At 41.4% G+C, this 22,491-nt stretch overlaps 1 long non-coding RNA gene across 1 annotated transcript in view; it reads left to right on the top strand.

Moving 5' to 3' along the window:
* Nucleotides 1-74: 74 nt before the first annotated feature.
* Nucleotides 75-22,491, top strand: part of LOC114907986 — a 41,812-nt gene continuing 19,395 nt past the window's right edge. The window contains exon 1 of the long non-coding RNA XR_003796831.1: nt 75-208. This is a non-coding gene — a long non-coding RNA (uncharacterized LOC114907986). The remainder of the gene's footprint in view (nt 209-22,491) is intronic.

Below are 22,491 nucleotides of genomic sequence, written 5' to 3'. Positions count from 1 at the left end.
CCCGGAGCACACCTGGAGGAGGCCCCGCCCCCTGGGAGCACAGGTGCCGGCGGGCGGTTGTCGCTCGGTTGGCGAGGGGCTCTGCCCGGCTCCCAAACCGCTCCGGAGCCGGGCAGGAGCCCCCCCCCCCCGACACTTTTCCTCGGCTCTTTCCGATTGCGGGGGAGATGGGGGAGCCCGGCTGTCTGGAGAGCACTCGCCGCCCCAGGTAACAGCACCTTTAGATCTAACCTAGCTTCCAGAGTGTCCCTTATCCCACCCCGCCCAGCGCTGGGTCTGGCGCCGCTGTGGGCTCTAAGATGGTTGGGGGAGGGGGAGGACATCTCTCTTTCCCACTCCCTCCCTCCCTCTCCACCCCCACGTGTGTTAGGAGGCAGGTACTGGGAAGTAAAAGCCGAGGTCTTGCAAACTGCTTGTGTCGCGTAAAAAGAACAGGCAGTGCTGCTAGAAACTGCAGACTCCCGTTTGGGACCTGAGGAGAGGAGTTTATTTTACGGTACCTTCACTGCCTCATTTTTGGGGGTGGGGGTTTTTGCAAACAGGCAGTTCCCGTCTGGAGGGGAAGCTACTGTCTCTAGTGCATGACTGATATTTCCCATTTAGCGTTGTGCTGGTTGTTGAATAAGGACGTCTGCTTTGTTACTTCACAAGATTCGATTTATTTGCTTTTCTGATCTGCATGTTCCTACAGCGTTTTAGAATGTTTGAGAACAACGTCTTTAAAGCGAAAATAAAGCAAAACGCTCAGCGTGAACTAGGAAATTAAGAGAAGGTGCTCCTTGGCCAAAGAAGGCACGCTGGGCACCCTCAATTGTTGGGAGCCATCTGGGGAGAGAGAGAGGGGTACCAAACAGACGTTCCAGGGGCCTTCCAGAGAGGGGCACCGGGACCAGATGGATGGAAACATCCAACTTCCCTGTCCTTTTCTTTTTTGCTTTGTTTTTGGAGGGGACGAGAGGCAAGGAAAGAGCCCTGAGGCCTAGTTAGTAATATTTATAAAGCTGGCCTGGGCCACCTCAACCAAGGCTGATTCTGAGCCCAAATCTGAAGGGACAGAAGCCAGTTCCCTTCAGAGAGTTTCCCATCCATGGACCCCTGAGTCCTGAAGCATGTTTAAAATTCACAAGTACACTTGTCACTTTCAGAACTCTAGGTGTAAAGCTTTGCCTCTTGAGACCTGTTCTGGAAAATCCCACCCTAATATTTGCTCACAATTCAGCCAGCATTCACAAGGCACCCGTTAAGAACAGGGTCTAGGCTAGGTGTTATGAGGATAAATCTATGGCACAGACCCTCCGTCAAGGACATACACTCTAGTAAAGGAAGAAAAGGGTGTGTGTATCTCTAATAATATTTAGAACATAGGAGCTATAACAGGTATGAAGAAAGTGTTCTGCAAGCATCAAAGAGATTCATAATAAAGGGATCCTGAGATATTTTCACAAAAGAGATGGCATTTTAACTGATTCTTAAAAACTGACAGGGAGGGGAAGAGGGAGGGATAAGTAGGTGGAGGACAGGGCGATTTTAGGGCAATGAAGCTATTCTGTAATACTGTAATGGTGGCTATAGGACATTATTCTTATGCATTTGTCAAAACCCATAGTAGTGTACAACACAGAGTGAACCCTAGTGTAAACTATGGACTTTAGTTAAGAATAATGTATCGGGCTTCCCTGGTGGCGCAGTGGTTGGGAGTCTGCCTGCCGATGCAGGGGACAAGGGTTCATGCCCCGGTCCGGGAAGATCCCACGTGCCGCGGAGCGGCTGGGCCCGTGAGCCATGGCCGCTGAGCCTGCGCGTCCGGAGCCTGTGCTCCGCAACGGGAGAGACCACAACAGTGAGAGGCCCGTGTACCGCAAAAAAAAAAGAATAATGTATCAATACTGGTTTATCGGTTGTAACAAATGGACCACACTAATGCAAGATGTTAATGAAAGGAGAAACTGTTGGGGGAGAGAGTTTATGGGAACTTTACTTTCTATGCAATCTTTCTGTAAACCTAAAAATGCCCTTAAAAATAAAGTCTATTAAAAACAGGTGATTAATTTTATAGTGCATAAATGGGGTAAGAGGAATGAGCTTTGGGGGAAAGAGTGAAGGCAAGGGAGACTGCTGTGCAGGACAGGATGTGTTTGAAAATTAGCAGGAGTGCAGAGCAGCTGAGGCGCAGGCCGCTGGGCTGGGGAAGGAAGGCTGTGATGGCCAACGAAATGTCAGTGAAGGAAGCCTTGCTGGCTTGCTAAAAAGACCAGATTTATCTTTTCTGCAGGGGGAGCCAGTGAAGGTGTTTAAGCTGAGAAGTGACAAGATTAAATTGTGACTTGGGTCTCCCAGTTTTACACTTTAGATCTTAATGAGTTTATGGAATTAGAATTTTTAACATTTTTCCATCCCAGCTTCTGAATCCCATCTTTGCCATGTCTCCAGGAAGCTTTTTTTTTTTTTTTTTTGAGGGCCTTCATTCAGCTTAGCACTGAATGCTTTGGCCCATTGGGTAATTTAAATACTTATATTCCCATGATAATGTGAATTACTGAATAAATAAATAATAATAGCTAATATTTTTAAAGGCCTCCTATGTGTCAGGCGCAAAAATAGGCACTTTACATGTATTACCACATGTAATTCTCATAACGAGGCTATGAGACAGGTACTATTAAACTATTAATACCCTCATTTTACAGATGACAAAACCAAGACACCGAGGAGTTAGGTAAACAGCCCAAAACCACACACAATCATTTAGTAGCTGAAACAATAAAACATGAGGAAAAGCTAGAATAAAAGATTTCACCTCTAAATCAGCCACACATGATAAGACCCAATTATGTCACTAACACACTACTGTGGAGTTGTAATCCCTAGGCCTTTATATATAAAACATTGCCATTTAAAGGCTCCACGCTGGCATTCTAGACGTGGTGACCTGCGTAAACTTCATTCCAAAAACCTTGCTGATTTCCCAGTCCAGAGCCTCACCTCCTCACACCCCTAGGCCATTAACTAGATGCCCCATCTCCATTCCTCCTCCCACAAATAGCCCATCTTTGGCTCAAAAAACACCATGTCACTTACCTAACCAAAAAAAAAAAAGCTGGTTCTTCCTTCCTTCCAAGTCCAATCTAAACTCCTCTAACCAGCTTTCAACCTTATCATTTCACACCATTCACCTTCACCATGGTCGGCAGCCTCCTCATTAGGCCGTGAACATGCTGTGCTCATTCCTGACTCTGCCCTGGCTTGTGTTTATTTGCTGACCCAAAATCCTGCCTTGCTGACCTCTAACTAAACCCTCCCTATTTAACGAGTCCCCAGCAAGTCCTTGCCTCCTCCCAGGAGCCTGCTCAGATTTCTCCAGCGACCGCAAACACGCACGTGTCCCGGCTCCCATCTCCCCTTCCCTAAAGGCCTACAGCACCTGGTTATTCCTTTGATTACATACCTTCTTGTGTCTTGTTTGATTGCTTTTTGGCTATAAATCCTGTCTCTCCAAGCACAGTTCAGGTCCTTAAGCAAGGGTCACCCCCTTAGCCCCCTTTCCCCCACTGCCAAGTGTTCTTCTCACAGCAGGCACTAAATACTCTGATTAATCTGCACAGGATCATAAAAGCCCACAGATATCGGTAGAAATTGTCAGCTAATATTTACAAAAGTCCCATAAAGTTTATGGCAGGACACTTGGCCTTTAGATGGGAAAATATAAACAGAGGGAAAATTGGGTCCTTTGCACTCCAGGAATTCTAATCAAGGAAGACAAATAAACAGATCCTGAAGGCTATATGCACAGTATAGCCATAAACAGATTGTGACGTTGGGTCTAAATGAGTCTCTCCATCCTCAGGCCCTAAGGAGGTAGCTCTGACCCACTAACCACCAGACAGGTGGATAAAGGGGGTGTGGACATGTGTTCCAGGTAGAGGAATGGCATGCACAGAGTCAGGCAGACAAGTGCAGAACATGTGCAGAAACCAGTAAGTAGGTGGTTAGGCTGGAACCTGGGGTTACTACAGAGACAGTCGTGATAAGTGAGGTGGCAAAGGCAGGTTGGAGTAGAATGGCAGGAATCCCTAATATCTGGTTCACCAGTTTAGGTGTTGTCCTGTAGGCCAGTGATTCTCAAGCTTTTTGGTCTCAGACTCCTTTCACACTCTTAAAAATTATGGTAGGGACTTGCCTGGTGGCACAGTGGGTAAGACTCCGCACCTCCAATGCAAGGAGCCCAGGTTCAATCCCTGGTCGGGGAACTAGATCACGCGTGCATGCCACAACAAAGATCCTGTATGCCACAACTAAGACCTGGCACAGACTAAATAAATAAGTAAAGAAATATTTTTTTTTAATTATGGTAGACCCCAAAGAGCTTCTGCCATGTAGATGGTCTCACTTGATATTCACCATATGCAAAATTCAAACAGAACATTTTAAAAATCATTTATAGTTCACTTTAAAATAGTAATAAGCCCATGGGGCTTCCCTGGTGGCACAGTGGTTGAGAGTCCGCCTGCCGATGCAGGGGACACGGGTTCGTGCCCTGGTCCGGGACGATCCCGCATGCCGCGGAGCGGCTGGGCCCATGAACCATGGCCGCTGAGCCTGCGCGTCTGGAGCCTGTGCTCTGCAACGGGAGAGGCCACAACAGTGAGAGGCCCGCGTACCGCAAAAAAAAAAAAAATATAGTAATAAGCCTATTACGTGTTAACGTAATTTTTTAAAGGAAAGTAACTCTAGTTTCCAAAACAAAATAATGAGAAGAATGGCATTCTTTTATATTTCTGCAAATCTCCTTACTGTCTGGATGAAAAAGAAGACAGCTAGATTCTTTTATCTCCTTCAGCATTCAATCTGTAGTGATAGATTGTGTTGAAATAAAGGACGAATATCCAGCCTGACACAAATACGAATTTGAAAAAGGGAGGACCTTTTTCGGATAATTATTGATATTCTTCTTTGGTATGACACCAAAACTGGACTTTTAAAGGTTAGTTGAAATGTGGAATTTAAAACCATAACAGTGCAAACTTTTTATACACTGTTACATTAAAATCACTCAGTTTATATTGCACTGTGAATGGATCTTTCTACCGATGCAGAATTTGGTAATATCATGCATTGGTCATTTGGAATATTTTGACTCACTGAGTTACACAGATTTTCCAAATATTGACATGTTTCATTAGAGTGTCAAAAAAAAAAAAAACAACCCATATTCATTGTTATCACCACCAAGCTCATCAGAAAGTCTTTGAGCATTGAGAAGTTGTCAGGCTCTCAGTGGTAGACAGAAGTTTTTCTAAATTCTAATTTTCACTTGAAAGCTCAAATTTTATAATTGGCACAAACACTGTCAAGTTTTTTCCTGGAGGTGACTGGCTCACTTCATTCATTTTCAAAACATCTGCCAAATACCTAGGTCTCAATAACCAAAGTTTGTCAGTAAAAGTGGTGTTCCATGAAAAAGCAACCATTCAGCTTTGCACCTCAAAGCATCACACAAGTGAGACAACCATTGTAAGCAGCAGTAATGTTTTATACATACATCCCAATATGTCACCCAGAATATTAAGAAGACATCTACACAAGGATTGAGATTTAATAAAACTAATCATTTTTACTGCTTCATCAAGGAGATTCTTAAGTAAAACTGGCTTTTTTTTTTTTTTACTGTGAGCACATGACAGAGCTTGTGCTTCACACGATGTCCACCAGTACACTTTGGTGTCACTGCCCTGATTCATGCTAAGACACCAGCACTATTTTTTTTTTTTTTTTTTTTTTTTTGGCTGTGTTGGGTCTTCGTTTCTGTGTGAGGGCTTTCTCTAGTTGCGGCGAGCGGGGGCCTCTCACTGTCGCGGCCTCTCTTGTTGCGGAGCACAGGCTCCAGACGCGTATGCTCAGTAGCTGTGGTGCAGGGGCTTAGTTGCTCCGCGGCATGTGGGATCTTCCCAGACCAGGGCTTGAACCCGTGTCCCCGGCACTGGCAGGCAGATTCTCAACCACTGTGCCACCAGGGAAGCCCGACACCAGCACTTTTAACTACTGTTGATTTCACACCATCAGTGCAAATGTCAACGCAGTGGAAACAGCAAAGAAGTTTTAGTGGTCCTGTGAAAATAGTTTTGACCTCAAAGACCCCTTGAAAAGGATCTTAAGGTCCCCCAGGTAGGGGCTACTAGATAAAATACAGGATGCTCAAATATTGCCTGGGACATAGATATACTAAAAAATTTTCTGTTGATTAGTTAAAATGGCAACCTTACCTCTGGGGTTTCATTGACCACACTTTGAAAATAGCTCTTCTGGGGCCATCTTTGAGCAAAGAATTGGTACCAATGTTGTGCTTCATGAAAATAGCTCTAACCCCAGTGGGCAGGATCGATCAGAGAGTAGAAACATTTGTAGGTGCAGGAGGTTCTGATGGGTTAATTAAGAATATGTTACTTTTTAACTATAGCTATTGAGAGGGGCAATGCTATTCTTAACTTGGGGAGGAAAGCATAAAGACCTGCAGAAGGCAGCTTCCAGCCTGGCAGGTGGGGGGGAGGGTCCCCTATCCCACTATTCTAACGAGCCACCCTCCTCCCAACATCCCCCCCCCATCAGGACTTCTTGATTACAACTGACTTATACCCCCACCCAGCAAAATACACAGGCCTTTCTTCTTGAGTTGGCACATGGAAAGTAGAGCCCAGCTGGTCTTTATCCTTCATCAACTAACTATTCACTTGAAGAGCCGGATTTATGTTTCACATCAGGCTATGTAATTCCAGTTCCTTTAACTGGTTCATTCCCATCCCCCTTGACCCAATTCTTAAATCTTATCCATCCCTCTCTGATGCACCAAATCCTCTCCATTTCCCCAGTTGGGAAATCCCGGCAAAGTCTAGTATATACAGTTGACACCCCATTATCCACACTGACTGAGGGAAGCAGCAAAGGGGGCAAGTCTTGTTTCCCATCTGTGAAATAAAGTGGTTATAAAACATGGTCTCTAAGGGTTCTTACCATTCTAATATGGTGTATTTGAGAGATTAGACTTCAGAGCCAGGTAGATCTGGGTTCAAATCCTGGCCTTGCCAGCTACTAGCTATGTTTCTCTGGGGAAGTCACTTTCTCTCTTTGGGTAAAACAGGAATAATATCACCCATCTTATTGATTTATTGCAAAGATTTAAAATAATGTTGTAGGGACTTCCCTGGTGGTACAGTGGTGAAGAATCCGCCTGCCAATGCAGGGGACACAGGTTTGAGCCCTGGCCCGGGAAGATCCCACATGCCACGGAGCAAATAAGCCTATGCACCACAACTGCTGAGCCTGGGCTCTAGAGCCCGTGAGCCACAACAACTAAGGCTTCATACCACAATTACTGAAGCCCACATGCCTAGAGCCTATGCTCCGCAACGAGATGCCACCACAATAAGAAACACGCGCACCACAAAGAAGAGTAGCCCCCGCTCGCCGCAACTAGAAAAAGCCCGCACACAGCAACAAAGGCCCAACGCAGCCAAAAATAAATAAATATTTTTTTAATAAAATAAAATAATGTTGTAGAAGTGCTGGTACATACCATCAACTTGAATCACATACCTTATGTGAATTTAAGTATACGCAGTTGCAAGGAGAGAAAGGAAGGAAGGGAGGGCACCACTTAAATAGTGCTGGCAGGAGTCTGCCCTTCCTTTGGTTGGTCTTAGTTCTTACCTTTATGACCTGACCTCAAAACTTAACTCTTTGCCCCCATTAAGATCAATCCATTGTGATGACTCTCCTTTTCGTTCATGAGTATTCTGTCATTCAATATAGTCCCAAAGCAATAGAATGCGGTTGGATTTTTTAAATAGTTTTTGTATTTTGCTTTACATATTTTAATTTCCTGTACATGCTTTATTATTTAGATTCAACAGTCAATACTGACAACCCCAAAGGAGATAAAGTAGAGGACAGAGATAATAGTGAAATAGGTATTTACATCCACGCACATAAGTGCAGCCCCATGGCACATACTGAATGTGACAGTGGACACACACACACAGCACATCCAACATTGGGTTTAGTCAGCAATACTGCACAGCCACCTCCAGGTTAAAAGCAGCTAACCGCTGGAAATAAAACTGGTCTATTCACATGCTGCAATGGAAAAATAACACAAGCCTGCATCTGACCAAGCACAGGAGCAAATTTACGAGGACAGGAAGTTGTTTGGGAGATCCAGAGAGTCAATAAACGTCAGAAATTTTATAGTTCAAACATTATAGTTTCCTTTCGTTTCTTCAGAGCAGTTGTTTATTCAATTCGCAAAACAAAAACTGAAGTTTAAATGGCACCAGTATCTCTCCGACCTGGCACCGACAATATATGCGGACCTGTTCACTTTTCTTACTACTTTAAAGAAAAATCTAAGTCACAAATCCTTGATACTTATATGTCTTTTCAACTTTTAAATCAATGTTTTGGGGGAACATTAAGTAGGAAATGATAAAAATATTAAGAATCTTTATTTCATTAATGTTAAATTGTTTTCATAACACACAGAAATAAGCAGTAACAAATTTTGAGTGATTTGAACCCCTTTAATCCCCTTTGAGTAGCAAAGTAGAGAGTACTGGGCCAATTTAAGAACATTTTCTGTTTGACAAAAATGCAACATGAAAATGCAGTAACCTTTCTTAGCTTCATGATTATGGTCACAAGTGGATGCTAAAAATTGAAATTGGACCGTGAGTTTGAAATTTTGATAAAGTAGCCAGATCTTTCTATGTCCTAGGTTATTAGGACATACACACAGGACAAAAAAAAAAAAAAAAAAAAAACCTCTTTTGAAAGGGTTCCAATTTGAGCCAAAAAAAAAGAACAATTTTTTTTCAAAGGGTTCCAATTTGAAACACTTTTATAAATGAAAAAAATAAGATTGTAGGAGCCAAAAAGACATTTATTTGAAGAAGAATCATTATATAAAGTTATATAACTCACTAAGGATTATCTGTTTTGTGTCCTAATAACGAGGTTGGCAATGTATTGCATCCAAAACTATGGAACTTCCTATTTGTCAGTTTTATCTTTTTTTTTAGGTTGCTATTTTTAATGTGTGTTTATAATACACTGAAGACATCTCAGTCAATCATGTATTGAGCAAAATAATCACCATGGCAGGGAGACACACCTGGTAGTCTTTATCGTCAACACATCTATAAAACTGGATAAATATTTGTTAGTGTTCCATTTTGATAAATACAAGGAACACATGGGGCTGCGAGGGAAACATATCCAGAGCTTCATATTTTTTCAAAGACTGACACTACTTTAATAGTAAATCGCAAAGCATGCCAGGATGGGTGGGAGGGGCTTTGCAAACACTCCACATCAGAAACAGGCTAGGCTTTGATGTGGCAGAGTAACCCAGTGGCTAAAGGACAGAACACCACACATCTTGTCCTGTGAAGCTAAATGCCTAAGTGCTACGAAAGGTCTTTCAGGATTCTTAACTTTTTACTAGCTTGCTCCCCCTCCCCTTTCCCTCAGCAGGCCTCTCCTCGGCTTCCTTTCCCAGCTCCTGCCTAACTGGGACCCTTTCATCACTCACAGACCTTTCTTCTTAGAAACTTCTTCCCTCTAGTCCCTTTGCTTCCTCCTCCAACTATTTCTTCCCAAATCTCCAAAATTCCCCAACTATTATAGCTCACTGCAGACTGCAGAAGGCAAAGTGAATAAAAAGAATCCTACAGAAAGAGTTAGAAAATTGATGGTCACACTTAGCCAACGTCCTAGAACTCCGCAGTGGTACACTTTAGAACTAGAAAAACGGCCCTAAGAGTGAGGGGCTCTGAGTCCCAGCTCTGCTCGCCACTAGCTGGGTGAACTTTAGCAATCACAGTCTTTCTGGACTTACTTCTTCATCTGTGAAGTACCTGCCTCACGAGTTCACAAGGTGTAAGAGGATCACAGGAGATCACTATGGGAGAGCATTTTATAAATTACAAAGCACAGAACCCACAGTTTCCAAAGGTTTCCTACAAGAGCAGCATCAGCTTCACCTGAGAACTTGTTAGAAATACAAATTTTCCAACTCACCGCAGACCTACTGACTCAGAAACTCTGGAGGGTTTCTGGGTGAGGTCCAGCCATCTATGCTTTAACAAGTCCTCCAAGTGATTCTGATACCTGCTAAAGTTTGAAGACCCTGCCCTATACAGATGAATTGCTTTTCATGAGATTTCTTCTGGTTGCAGCTTTCTATGGCTCTGAATAGATTCTGCCAGCATCAGGAATATTAATGCCCTCGTATTGCACTGGTACTTATCACAGGATGAACACAATAGCTTACTCTCCTCTGTTCTCTTCTTGGTTCTCACAAAATTCAACAAGATAATGCGCTTGGATCCATCTCACGGAATCCCAGAGCACTTATAATGTGGATCATACAATTTATGACATCTTTGAGGGCTGAGAATTATTCCAGCACAAGGCCAGCCTAACACCTCGATGGAAGACTACGTACTATGGTTTCAAGGATACTAGAAAGATCTAATTCTACACGTTTCCACCCAGCTCACTGATGTCAGAAATTCCATCATCAGAGCTTAAAGCTTTAGTCCTCCACCTGAAATGCCAACATCCCTGGAAATATCACAGCAAACCCCTTACTTCCCAGTTAAATGGTCCTGTTCTCAGGAAGTGGGATGCCCACGCCTGCTTTGGGAAGCATACCCTAAAGGGCTATCTGGGGTCACTACAGGTAACTGTGCTTCCTTCACAATTTTGCCCAAAGCCAGGTGTGCACACAGAACCAGGTGTACATCATAGGTGTGTTAAAACTTAAGGATTGACTTGGGGAGTCTCAGGCTGAAGGAGGAAGAATGAATAGACCATACCAGAGACAAAACCAAATGGGAAGATTCCTCCTTTTTGGTGCGCTGGGAAAGAGAGAAAACCTCCCAAACTATCATGGAAACAAATCTTCCGATTTCACTGGGTCCTCTTCTTCCTCATCTGTCTATACATTTGACATTCTGGTGTTCTTTTTAAAGAAATATTGTATTTATAAAAGTATAGTTTGCAAAGCACTCTTACATGAAGCATTTCATTTGCTCTCTACAGCCCATGAAGAAGAGAAAATTCCTCATTTTGTCGAGGAGGAAACTTGTGCAAGGATTCTATCGATAAGTAGCAGAGCTCACTTAGATTTGAACCCTAGTTTTGCAACCCCAAGCCTACTTCTTTTTTTTTTTTTTTTAAGATTTATTATTTATTTATTTATTTTATTTACTTCTGGCTGCATCGGGTCTTCGTTGCAGCATGCCGGATCTTCACTGAGGCATGTGGGATCTTTTGTTGCGGCACGCAGGCTTCTCTCTAGTTGTGGCGTGCGGGTTTTCTCTTCTCTAGTTGTGGCACGCAGGCTCCAGGGTGCGTGGGCTCTGTAGTTGTGGTGTGTGGGTTCCAGAGCGCGTGGGCTCTGTAGTTTGTGGCACGCAGGCTCTCTAGTGAGGCTTGCGGGCTCAGTAGTTGTGGCGCTGCGGCCTTAGTTGCCCCGCAGCATGTGGGATCTTAGTTCCCTGACTGGGGATCGAACCCGCATCTGCTGCATTGTAAGGCAGATGCTTTACCACTGGACCACCAGGGAAGTCCCCCAAGCCTACTTCTTTTATCTTGCTGTGTATTTTCAGTCTGGTTTGTACCCTATTGCTGAGGTGGTCTGTGTATTACTGGTCAACTCCCACCCTCCCTTTAGGAGAGGGCTTCTGGGGGTGTGGAGCCCTGGTGCAGAGCATGAACCCCAGAATCCCATCATCCAAGCAGGCTCCCAATTTTCTCCAACTGCATACCTCCTCCCTGCTTTTAGAGCACAGAGCTTGATGACGCCACAGATGGGCAACACTGCCAGCCATGGAAAAGAGATTCTGCTACACATAACTGTATTCTGAAAATATCACTCTGGAAGTGTGTAGCTGAGTCACAGAGTTGGCAAGAGAATGACACACAGGCCAGGCCTTTCTGGCAATGAGCTCCACGGGGCTCTAGCAGGGGACCCAGGGCATGGCTCTTCCCTGATCTAAGCTGACAGCTGCTGAGGCCAACCTGAAAGGACATTCCTTGCACTATCATTGAGGTCAGGACACTTGGATCATGCATAGAAGTTTGGCCTAAAGTTTTCTAAAATTCCTTCCATGCCTCCCATTCTAACTTATAAGCACGAAAAGTCTTTATTCTGTTATCTGGACTTCTTGTACCATGTGTATGACCCAGGCTCCCACCTCCGGGATAATGGATCACAAATCCACTCTTCTAGTGCCGCCCTTTCACCTAAGCCCCAATGCCCCACCACCTAATGCCTGCCAGATGTAGTTGCCATGAAAACTAAGCGGAAATGCCTTAAGCCAAACTAACTCCTCCTTATCCTCTGCAGACCAGCTCCCCACCCCCACAGCAACTTCTGGCACAACTATTTTCTCAACCATCAAGACTCAGCGTGGTGGAGTTGTCTTCTCTTTCATTTTGTATATTTGGTTCATTGCCACTAATTTCTCTTTCCTGAGCACACTCTTCATACTGCTGCATGCCTTATCTTTATTAAATCTTTCACCGTGCTATTCTCTGACCCAACATTTTCACTCTTGCTTTATAGCCATGAAAACAGTACTTCTTAACCCTGGCTTAAGAAGTACTTAAGTACTTCTGTACTTACTTAAGTACAGAAGTACTTAAGAAGTAAGTACTTGAGTAAGTACTTAAGTACTTAAGAAGCACTTAAGTACTTCCTGTTAACCCTGGCTTAACAGTACTTCTTACAGGTTAGAGCTTTTTAAAACCTTTAATGTCCAAGCCCCATCCCTAGAAAATTCTGATTCAGTAGGCCTGGGGGTGGGGGATAAGACATCATATCACTGAGACCCATTGTCCTGAATGACAGTACTTTTCAAACTTTAAGTTGCACGGGAATCACCTTTGGATCTTGTTAAAATAAAGATTTGGACTCAGTAGGGCTGGGGTGGGCCTGTGATGCTGTGTTTCTAACAAGCCCAGGTAATGATGATGCTCCTAGTTCCAAGACCATACTTTTGAGTCTCAAGGTCCTAGCACACCAAGTGTAGGAGCTTCAGCGTTACCTGGGGCCTTTGGTGACTGCAAGGCCCTTCCTCGTTTCCCAGGCTTCCTGTTCTCACTAGTACAGCTCTTGACTCCTCCTAACACACCAGCCCTGCCTTGCCATCCTGTTTTACTTGGAAAGCCTGACTCCCTTCTCTCTGCCTAGTTAAATCTTACCCCCTGTCAGTTTCCAGCCTAGGCCCTCTTCTCCCATTTAGTCTTCCCCAACCACTCCATGGTTTATTCATTTCTTTTTCCTCTGATCTCCCACAACTACAGAAAGTGTGGTGATCATTCTAGCTTACAATAAGCTCTGCAGCTGACAGCAAGAAGAAAACTGGAAGAAGAGAGATGTGGAACCTAGGCACCATTGTTGACACATTGTGACTGCAGGCAGGTCATTTTCTGTTTCTGAAAAATGCCTTTGAATTCAACAATACATTAAAAAGATCATGCACCATGATCAAGTGGGATTTATTCCAGGAAGGCAAGGATGAGTCAATATCTACAAATCAGTCAACATGATACACCATATTAACAAAATAAAGGATAATCATATGAGCATCTTAATAGATGCACAAAAACATTTGACAAAATTCAACATCTCTTTATTATAAAAACTCTTAACAAAGTGGATATAGAGGGAACACACCTCAACATAATACAGGCCATAATAGAACCCACAGCTAATGTTATACTCAAGGTGAAAATCTGAAAGATTTTCTTCTAAGATAAGGAATGAAACAAGGATGCCCACACCCACCACTTTTATTCAACATAGTGTTAGAAGTCCTAGTCAGAGTTATTAGGCAAGAAAAAGGAAAAAAAGGCATCCAAATTGGAAAGGAAGAGGTAAAACTGTCCTATTTGCAGATGGCATGATACTATATACAGAAAATCCTGAAGACTCTACCCCAAAACTGTTAGAACTAATAAATGAATTCAATAAAGTCGTACGATACAAAATTAATATACAGAAATCTGTTACATTTTATACGCTAATAACAAACTATCAGAAATAGAAAATTAAGAACACCAGCCCATTTACATTTGCATCAAGAAGAATAAAATACCTAGGAATCAATTTAACCGAGGAGATAAAAGACCTACACACTGAAAACTGTAAGACATTGGTGAAAGAAATTGAAGAAGACACAATAAATGAAAAGTATTCTATGCTCATGGATAGGAGGAATTAGTATTCTTGAAATGTCCACACTACCCAAAGCAATCTATAGATTCAATGCAATCTACAGATTCAATGCAGTCCCTGTCAAAATTCCAATGACATTTTTTACAGAAGTAGAACAAACAATCCTAAACTTATATGAAACCACAAAAGAACCCAAATAGCCAAAGCAGTCTTGAGAAAGAAGAACAAAGCTGGAGGTAGCATGCTCCCTGATTTCAAACTATATTACCAAGCTAAAGTAATCAAGAGAGTGTGGTCCTGTCATAAAAACAGACACATAGGGCTTCCCTGGTGGCGCAGTGGTTGAGAGTCCACCAGCCAATGCAGGGGACACAGGTTCGTGCCCCGGTCCGGGAGGATCCCACATGCCGCGGAGCAGCTGGGCCCGTGAGCCATGGCCTCTGGGCCTGCGCGTCCGGAGCCTGTGCTCTGCAATGGGAGAGGCCACAACAGTGAGAGGCCCGTGTACCACAAAAAAGAAAAAAAAAAAAAAATGAGGAAAAGATCTGAATAGACATTTTTCCAAAGAAGACATACAGATAGCTAATAGGTACACGAAAAGATGCTCAACATCACTAATCATCAGGGAAATGCAAATCAAAATATAATGAGATATTACCATACACCTGTCAGAATGGCTATTATCAAAAAGATAAGAAATAACAAGTGTTGGCAAGGATGTGGAAAAAAGGGAAACATCTCTCCCTTTTGCACTGTTGGTGGGAATGTAAACTGGTTCAGCCACTATGGAGAACAGTATGGAGGTTCCTCAAAAAACTAAAATAGAACTACCATATGATCCAGCAATTCCACTCCTAGACATATATCCAAAGAAAATGAAAACATTAATTCAAAGAGATATATGCGCATATATGCCCTATGTTCACAGCAGCATTGTTTATGATTATTATATTTATTATATATGATATATATATAATTATATATATAACTATATATATTATATATAATATATATAAATATATGATTATTATATTTATAATATATATTATATTATATATATATTATATTTATATACATACAATGGAATACTCCTCAGCCATAAAAAAGAATGAAATTTTGCCATTTGCAACATGGATGGACCTTGAGGGCACTATGTTAGGTGAAATAAGTCAGACAGAAAAAGACAAGTACTGTATGATCTCACATGTGGAATCTAAAACGGGGAAAAAAACAAGCTCATAGATGCCGAGAACAGATTTGTGGTTGCCAGACGTGGGGGTGGGCAGGTGGGCAAAATGGTTGAGGGGAGTCAAAAGGTACAAACTTCCAGTTATAAATAAGTCATGGGGATATAATGTACAGCATGGTGACTATAGTTAATAATACTGTATTGCATATTTGAAAGTTGCTAAAAAGAAACAAATCTTACAAGTTCTCATCACTTTCTCCATCATTTTATTGATAAGGAAGCTGAAACCCCAAGAAGAGAATAGTTTCCTCACATGACCAACTGGACAGTAGGAAATTCAGTACCAGAGTCCAGATTCCTTGTTTTGTATGTTTTGTTTTGTTGATCCAGTAACTGCATAGCATTTATTTCAGAACAAGAAGCTCTTGATTCTTCCAGAGGTAGCATCTTCCCAGTGTTTAAGGGGAGCCATTACTGTATTATGCAAACAACATGCCAATGCCCTGTGACTAGACGGGCTGGATAAACCTCAGGAAACAAGTGTAATGGCAAGATGTTACAGGATGGCAATCTGCAAGGTGAACACTTTATACATAGCAGAATCCTCCTGCCTTCCACAAGAGGTCGGGCCCTATAGTTCAGTGTCAGACTCTGATGATGGCTTCAAGGTCCCCTATAATCTGGCTCCATCCTAACTTTCCAGCATCCGCCCCTGCTGGGATGTTATAAACTCGATGTTTCTCACACACACGTTATGCCACTGATGATTCTTAAACCACCAGAACACTTCTTCGCACAGGAGTCCATGTGGATGGGGTTAAATCTGCTCCATGACCTTTGACATCTTGAAGTTTGGAACTGAGCTAGACAACGGTTCAGTCTGAACAGGGGTCCAGACCTCACAATGGTTCCACCCTTTCTGGAGCTGTGGGCATGATCTTTCCAGGATAAAGCAGCTTTTCTTTTATCTTTTGGCTTCCTAATGCCACCTCAGGTGAAGTTCCACTCTGTGGAGCCCAGACAATTGTCACGCTGTGGCCAGAGATGTTTAATTGGATTTTAAAAGATGAGAAAGCAGCAGGGAGCTGATTGTCAGACCTCTGACAAAGTTGCTCGGCATAGGTGGCCTAGCAGCAATGGGGAGGGGTGTCCTGCCCAGTGTCAATCCCTGTCTCCATCTGGGGGCAGGGAGGGCTGAGAAAAGGAGGGGAAAGCTGGCAGTGGTGGCAGAGCCTTTTGCAAACTCAGCGCCACATTGTCGCATGTTCTGTTTTTACCCCCAAGAATAGGACTCTCTGGAGTCAACCAAGGCTTCCTTTTTTTAACTTACCCCTCTTCCTATGAAAAACTTATTGAGATGTAATATCCATAAATTATTTTTATATTTTTAATAACACTTTTCCACTTCCATGCTAACCTTTAAACCTCACTAAGCCTGTGAAGTACGTGATCAGGGAAAATATTATCACTGCCAGTTTATGAAGCAGTAAACTAGATTAATTAATCTGGGACAAGAGTTTGCCCAAGGTTATGCAACTAGTAAATGGTTAAGCCAGAACTGGAGATCAGTTGTCAAAGATCACTGATGAAAAAGTAGATAAAAGGGCTTCCCTGGTGGCGCAGTGGTTGAGAGTCCGCCTGCCGATGCAGGGGACACAGGTTCGTGCCCCGGACTGGGAGGATCCCACGTGCCACGGAGCGGCTGGGCCCGTGAGCCATGGCCGCTGAGCCTGCGCGTCCGGAGCCTGTGCTCCGCAGCGGGAGAGGCCACAACAGTGAGAGGCCCGTGTACCGCAAAAAAAAAAAAAGTAGATAAAAGCTGTTTCAGGGCTTCCCTGGTGGCACAGTGGTTGAGAGTCCACCTGCCGATGCAGCGGACACGGGTTCGTGCCCCGGTCCGGGAAGATCCCACATGCCGCGGAGCGGCTGGGCCCGTGAGCCATGGCCGCTGAGCCTGCGCGTCCGCGTCCGGAGCCTGTGCTCCGCAACGGGAGAGGCCACAACAGTGAGAGGTCCGCGTACCGCCAAAAAAAAAAAAAAAAAGCTAAATTCATTCCATTCAAAGCAGACTTTAAAGCAAGGAAAGATATCAGGGATAAAGAGGAGCAAGCATTATCTAATGATAAAGGAGTCAATTTTCCAAGACATAACAATCCTTAATGTGTATGTACCTAACAACAAAGCATCTAACTACATGAGGCAAAAACTGACAGAACTGCAAGGGTAAATAGATAAATCCACTATTATAATTAAAGACGTCAACACCCCTCTCTCAGAAATGGACAGATCCAGCAGGCAGAGAAAATCAGTAAAGACATAGTTGGACTCAACAGCACCATCAGTCACCAGGATTTAATGGACATCTATAGACTACCTTATCCAACAACATCAGAACACACATTCTTCTCAAGCTCACAGGGACTATTCACCAAAATAGACCACATTCTGGTTCTATTAAAATACACCTTAACAAATTTAAAAGGAAAGAAATGATATAATGTCTGCTGTTGGACCACAATGGAATTAACTAGAAGTTAATAACAGAAAGATAGATAGGAAATCCCAAAATAATGGGAGATTAAATAACACAATTCTAAGTAACACATGGGTTACAGAAGAAATCACAAGAAAAGGTTTTTTTAATATCTAGAACTAAATAAAAGTGAGAATACAACTTATCAAATTTGGTGGGATGAAATAAAAACAGGGCTTAGAGGGAATTTTATAACACTGAATGCACATATTAGAAAAGAAAGATCTAAAATCAGTCATCTAAGCTTCCACCTTAGGAAACTAGAAGAAGAGAAAATTAATTCCAAAATAAGCATAAGGACACAATAAAAATTAGAGCAGAAATCAATGAAATTGAAAACAGGAAATCAATAGAGACAACAATAAAACAAAACCTAGCTCTTAGAAAAGGTCAATAAAATTCATAAGTTTCTGGCCAAGCTAACTAAGAAAAAAAGAGAGAGAGAATACAAATAACCAATATCAGAATGAAAGAAGGGATATCACTACACATTCCATGGACATTAAAAGGATAATAATGGAATACTATGAACTACTAAATCTATACTCACAAATTTGATAATCAAGATGAAATGGACCAATTCCTTGAACAACACGATCTGCCAAAACCCACAAAAGAGGAAACAGAGTATCTGAATAGACTTACATCTGTTAAACAAATTAAACCATAACTAATAACCTTCCAAAATAGAAAGAACCATACTTACTAAGTGTTCACTGGTGAATTCCACCAAACATTTAAGGAAGAAATTATATCAATTCTCTACAATCTCTTTCAGAGGATAGAAGCAGAGGGAATAATTCAGAACTTATTCTATGAAGTCAGAATTACTTTAATACCAAAACTAGGCAAAAACATTAGCAGAAAATAAAATTACAGACCAAATCTCTCATGGACATACATTTAAAAATCCTCAACAGAAAATTGGCAAACTCAATCCAACAATATACAAAAAGAATAAGACTCCATGACCAAGTGAGATTTATCCCAATAATGTAAGGCTGGTTCAGCATTTAAACAACATTTCATGTCATCCATCACATTGCAGACTAAAGAAGAAAAATCACATGATAATAATAAATGGAAAAAACACAAAATCCACCATCCATTCGTGTTTAAAAAAAAAAAATCCTCTCAGTAAACTAGGAATAGAGGGCAATTTCCTCTACTTGATAAAGAATATCTACAAAAAACCTACAGCTAACATCATACTTAATAGTGAGAAGCTAGAAGCTTTCCCACTAAGATCAAAAAGAAGGCAAGGATGTCTCCTCTCACCACTTCTTTTTAGCGTTGTACTACAAGTCCTAGCTAATGCAGTAAGACAAGAAAAGGAAATAGAGGGTATATAGATTTGGAAGGAAGAAAGCAAACTGTCTTTGCTTACAGATGATGTGATCATCTATGTCAAAAATCCAAAAGAATTTTTTTAAAAAACTCCTGGAGCTAGTAAGCAATTATAGCAAGGTTTCGTATCAAAGTCAATCACATTTCTATATACCAGCAGCGAATATGTGGAATTTGTAATTGAAAACACAACACCATTTTCATTAGCATCCCCAGATATGAAATACTTAGTTGTAAGTCCAACAAAATATGTACAAGAGCTATTTGAGGAAAACTACAAAACTTGAATGAAAGAAACAAAGAAGAATTAAGTAAATGGAGAAATATTCCATGTTCATGATAGAAAGACAATATTGTCACGATGTCAGTTCTTTCCAACTTGATCTGTAGATTCAATTCAATCTCAATCAAAATCCCAGCAAGTTATTTTATAGATATCAACATATAGATTCTAAAGTTTATATGGAAAAGCAAAAGACCCAGAACAACCAACATAATATTGAAGTAGAAGAGAGTAGGACTGACACTATCTGACTTCAAGACTTATTTAAAAAGGTACGATAATCAAGAAAGTATGGTATTTTGAAAGACATAGACTGGCTGAATGGATACCAAAAGAAGACCCATATATATGCTGTCTACAAGAGACCCACTTCAGACCTAGGGACACATACGACTGAAAATGAGGGGATGGAAAAAGATATTCCATGCAAATGGAAATCAAAAGAAAGCTGGAGTAGCAATTCTCATATCAGACAAAATAGACTTTAAAATAAAGACTATTACAAGAGACAAAGAAGGACACTACATAATGATCAAGAGATCAATCCAATAGCAAAGATCAATAACACTAAAAGCTGGTTCTTTGAGAAGATAAACAAAATTGATAAACCATAGCCAGACTCATCAAGAAAAAAAGGGAGAAGACTCAAATCATTAGGACTGGAAATGAAAAAGGAGAAATAACAACAGACACTGCAGAAATACAAAGGATCATGAGAGATTACTACAAGCAACTATAAGCCAATAAAATGGACAACCTGGAAGAAATGGACAAATTCTTAGAAAAGCACAACGTTCTCAGACTGAACCAGGAATAAATGGAAAATATAAACAGACCAATCACAAGCACTGAAATTGAGGCTGTGATTAAAAATCTTCCAACAAACAAAAGCCCAGGACCAGATGACTTCACAGGGGAATTCTATCAAACATTTAGAGAAGAGCTAACACCTGTCCTTCTCAAACTCTTCCAAAATATAGCAGAGGGAGGAATACTCTCAAATTCATTCTATGAGGCCACTATCACCCTGACACCAAAACCAGACAAAGATGTCAGAAAAAAAAGAAAACTACAGGCCAATATCACTGATGAACATAGATGCAAATATCCTCAACAAAATACTAGCAAACAGAATCCAACAGCACATTAAAAGGATCATACATCATGATAAAGTGGGGTTTAGCCCAGGAATGCAAGGATTCTTCAATATATGCCAATCAATCAATGTGATACACCTCATTAACAAACTGAAGGAGAAAAACCATATGATCATCTCAATAGATGCAGAGAAAGCTTTTGACAAAATTCAACACCCATTTATGCTAAAAACCCTCCAGAAAGTAGGCATAGAGGGAACATACCTCAACATAATAAAGGCCATATATGACAAGCCCACAGTCAACATCATTCTCAATGGTGAAAAAGTGAAACCATTTTCTCTAAGATCAGGAACAAGACAAGGTTGTCCACTCCTACCACCATTATTCAACATAGTTTTGGAAGTTTTAGCCACAGCAGTCTGAGAAGAAAAAGAAATAAAAGGAATCCAAATCGGAAAAGAAGAAGTAAAGCTGTCACTGTTTGCAGATGACATGATACTATACATAGAGAATCCTAAAGATGCCACCAGAAAACTACTAGAGCTAATCAATGAATTTGGTAAAGTAGCTGGATACAAAATTAATGCACAGAAATCTCTTGCATTCCTATACACTAATGATGAAAAATCTGAAAGAGAAATTAAGGAAACACTCCCATTTACCACTGCAACAAAAAGAATAAAATACTTAGGAATAAACCTACCTAAGGAGACAAAAGACCTGTATGCAGAAAACTATAAGACACTGATGAAAGAAATTAAAGATGACACAAACAGATGGAGAGATATACCATGTTCTTGGTTTGGAAGAATCAACACTGTGAAAATGACTCTACTACCCAAAGCAATCTACAGATTCAATGCGATCCCTATCAAACTACCACTGGCATTTTTCACAGAACTAGAACAAAAAATTTCACAATTTGTATGGAAACACAAAAGACCCTGAATAGCCAAAGCAATCTGGAGAAACAAAAACAGAGCTGGAGGAATCAGGCTCTGGACTTCAGACTATACTACAAAACTACAGTAATCAACACAGTATGGTACTGGCACAAAAACAGAAATATTGATCAATGGAACAGAATAGAAAGCCCAGAGATAAACCCACGCACATATGGTCACCTTATCTTTGATAAAGGAGGCAAGAACATACAATGGAGAAAAGACAGCCTCTTCAATAAGTGGTGCTGGGAAAACTGGACAGCTACATATAAAAGAATGAAATTAGAACACTCCCTAACACCATACACAAAAATAAACTCAAAATAGATTAAAGACCTAAATGTAAGGCCAGACACTATCAAACTCTTAGAGGAAAACATAGGCAGAACACTCCATGACATAAATCACAGCAAGATCCTTTTTGACCCACCTCTTAGAGAAATGGAAATAAAAACAAAAATAAACAAGTGGGACCTAATGAAACTTCAAACCTTTTGCACAGCAAAGGGAACCATAAACAAGATGAAAAGACAACCATCAGAATGGAAGAAAATATTTGCAAATGAAGCAACTGACAAAGGATTAGTCTCCAAAATTTACAAACAACTCATGCAGCTCAATATGAAAAAAACAAGTAACCCAATCCAAACATGGGCAGAAGACCTAAATAGACATCTCTCCAAAGAAGATATACAGATTGCCAACAAACACATGAAAGGGTGCTAAACATCACTAATCATTAGAGAAATGCAAATCAAAACTACAATTGGTATCACCTCACACGGTCAGAATGGCCATCATCAAAAAAATCTACAAACAATAAATGCTGGAGAGGGTGTGGAGAAAAGGGAACCCTCTT

The sequence above is a fragment of the Monodon monoceros genome, unplaced genomic scaffold (genome assembly GCF_005190385.1).
Source record: "Monodon monoceros isolate NGI ecotype Baffin Bay Population unplaced genomic scaffold, NGI_Narwhal_1 Super_Scaffold_3, whole genome shotgun sequence".
Lineage (NCBI taxonomy): Eukaryota > Metazoa > Chordata > Mammalia > Artiodactyla > Monodontidae > Monodon > Monodon monoceros.
This window is presented reverse-complemented; position numbering and strand designations above follow the sequence as displayed.